The sequence below is a fragment of the Cryptomeria japonica genome, chromosome 10 (assembly GCF_030272615.1).
Source record: "Cryptomeria japonica chromosome 10, Sugi_1.0, whole genome shotgun sequence".
Lineage (NCBI taxonomy): Eukaryota > Viridiplantae > Streptophyta > Pinopsida > Cupressales > Cupressaceae > Cryptomeria > Cryptomeria japonica.
Window position 1 is genome coordinate 76,807,107 of NC_081414.1, and position 2,764 is coordinate 76,809,870.

Here is a 2,764-nt window from a genome sequence, read left to right on the forward strand (position 1 = left end):
TCCCCTAGTTACTATAGCTACAACTTCTATGCTTGAGGTATAAATTTTGTAACATGTTAAAATAGAATAGTACACTTTGAATTCAAAAAAATACAATATGTACTAACTATCTTTAATGCTTGGTCTAATTTCTGGTTTGTAGGTGTTGACAAGGGACGAAATGTTCCAGATTGATGACATCACGCTCTCAGCGATCGATTTTGGCCTACAAGGCTATACGGTATTATATTTTGTACAACCCTTTTTATGTATTATTTTGATGGAATATGCAAGTCATTTCATTTTAGATTTTTAAAATTATGTTTAATTTATTATCTGTACTAATATCTCATGTTAATTTTGTTTTTTTAGGGTACCCCCTCCGCATCTAGGGCTCGTCCTAAGAAAAAGGATTCCTCGAAGACGCCAAAACGTAGGAAGAAGGTAATTAAACACATTTTTAGTTGTACAATTGTTTGAAAATGTTGAAATCAAATATTAGCTGGGGTTTGTAGATTGATTAGTATTTTTTGTCTATTTTACATGTACAACGACCATTGAGCTATGTGGATTTGTTGAATGCACTTGATTCGCTCGTGGATCAAGAGAGGGCAGAGGTATGTATCTCTACTTTATTTTCTTAATTTCATGATTATATGCACGTGTACATGTGAACTTGTGATATATTATTATTTTATAATTTTTTCATACAGGAAATATCCATACCTATTTCATCAATGGCGAACCCTCCTCCTTGCACTGGAGAAGCATCTCAGGATCCGGTACACTTTTGTTTGATATGTAAAATTAATTGTTTTTAACCTTCAATACTTATTATTATATTAATTGTATTTAATCTTTGAACATTTTTTGTATAGGTAATAGCGACAGTTTCTACATCGATGGTGAGCCATCCTCAGTCCATTGGAGAAGCATCTCAGGCACAGGTACACCATTGTTCTCTATATTATAGCTTTTAAGTGTTTTTGATATATTTATGTTAGTATATTGCATTAATTATACATTTAATCTACAATAGACCCCTTCGCGGTACGACCATAATGTGGATCCATTTAAGTATGTCTTCAAGAAAACTCCTAAGAGTGACAAGGAGAGGAGAGCAAAGACATTAGCTCCTAGATCAGCCGATGAGGTAATCTACATTTAAATTGCAAAGGAATTAAAGTTAAATGTATAGTTACGTTGTTAATTGTGAACTATTTTCTACAAAAGAATTCTGACTTGGCTTTTGAATTATGGTTTTCCAGCCATTTACAGAGCCGCATACTGCATCGAAGAGGCTTGATTTTGATGATCCACCACAAGTTTAGGATCATATAGTGTTAGTTTTGGTTATAGAATGACCAATACATGTAGATATATTCTACATTTTTATTGTATATCAATTTGGACATGACATATGCCACATTTTTGTAATACTTGTATTGACTTGGCAGACATGCCTTTTTATATATATATAAATATCGATATTCGATCCAATAAATGTGTACTGAGTTCATTATTTTGTATTCGTTGTATTTTGTGGTTGATCTTTTATAAATTTAAATGAATATTTGCATATGTAATCAACAATATGAATATAAAAATGGAGAGCGGGAGAGCGGGAGAGGGAGGGGTTTCCTGCATAGGAGTTGCAGAAGATGGGGAAGATGATACTGCGGATGAGGATGATCTCATCCCTCTCCTCCTTTCACCTTCTAAGCCGTCTGATGGGGCTCTTCATGGCTCTTCTTTGCTGGAATGGTGGGTGGAGGAGTTTGGTACTTAGGAAGGAGTGGAGGCTGTGTCAGCAATGGAGGCGTTTTGGCAAGGGTTTTTTGTGGCCTCTATTTTTGGTCATCAGGGGTGTGCGGTGGTTCCTGTCAATGGCCTTTTTTCTGCTCTTTCTTTGGTGGGGGGTGTTTTCCTGATGGTGTTTGGGCAGATCTGGGACCCTGGCGGATCTCTTGTGAAGAGGCTCTATGTGTTCTCTCCTCTCCTTTGTGCTGAGGGTTTGTTGATGTTCTGGCCTTTGGCGCTCTGGTTCTTCAAAGGAGCTTCCTTTTTCGGTTCTTCTTTGTTAGGTTACTCTCCCATGGAGGTGGAGAGTTGGCCTTGGTGTGAACCTTTGAGAGGGGTTTTTTGGCTCTTGCTCTCTTCCCCTCCTTGTCTGTTAGAGGTGACCATATTTCCTATGGAGGTGGATATTTGGTGGAGGGAAAAGGGCTAGTTTTTGCTTGCTGCTGGAGAGTGCTGGTTGTTGTCTTTCTGCTTCATTCTTTGTCCTGTAGAGGTGGAGCTCTTTCCTATTGAGGTGGAGAGATGGGATGTTGGGGATTTTCAACTTTTGGTGCTCCTCTTGCAAAGTTGTCTTTGGTGTGAACCTTTGAGAGGGATTTCTTGGCTCTTGCTCTCTTCCCCTCCTTGTTTGTTAGAGGTGACCATATTTCCTATGGAGGTGGATATTTGGTGGAGGGGAAAGGGCTGGTTTTTGCTTGCTGCTGGAGAGTGCTGGTTGTTGTCTTTCTGCTTCATTCTTCGTCCTGTAGAGGTGGAGCTCTTTCCTATTGAGGTGGAGAGATGGAATATTGGGGATTTTCAACTTTTGGTGCTCCTCTTACTGCTGGCTATGGATGCCGGTTTCTTTTCTCTTGGGAGTCTCCTTGGGTGGGGTTGGAAGATCTTTTTTCTAGACTCCCAGCTTGTCTCCGGGACTGGTTCCTTTTTGTTGTTTCTTGGTTTGGCCTCCTTCCTTCTGGTTTTTGGGGTCTTTGTTCCCCCTATT

The 2,764-nt window shown here is 39.2% G+C and overlaps 1 long non-coding RNA gene across 1 annotated transcript; it reads left to right on the plus strand.

Annotated features, from left to right (window-relative positions):
• Nucleotides 1-695: 695 nt before the first annotated feature.
• LOC131859408 (uncharacterized) lies at nt 696-1,126 on the plus strand. Its single transcript, XR_009359127.1, has 3 exons — nt 696-761; nt 858-926; nt 1,019-1,126. It is a non-coding gene; the product is annotated as an uncharacterized LOC131859408 (long non-coding RNA).
• Nucleotides 1,127-2,764: the final 1,638 nt, after the last annotated feature.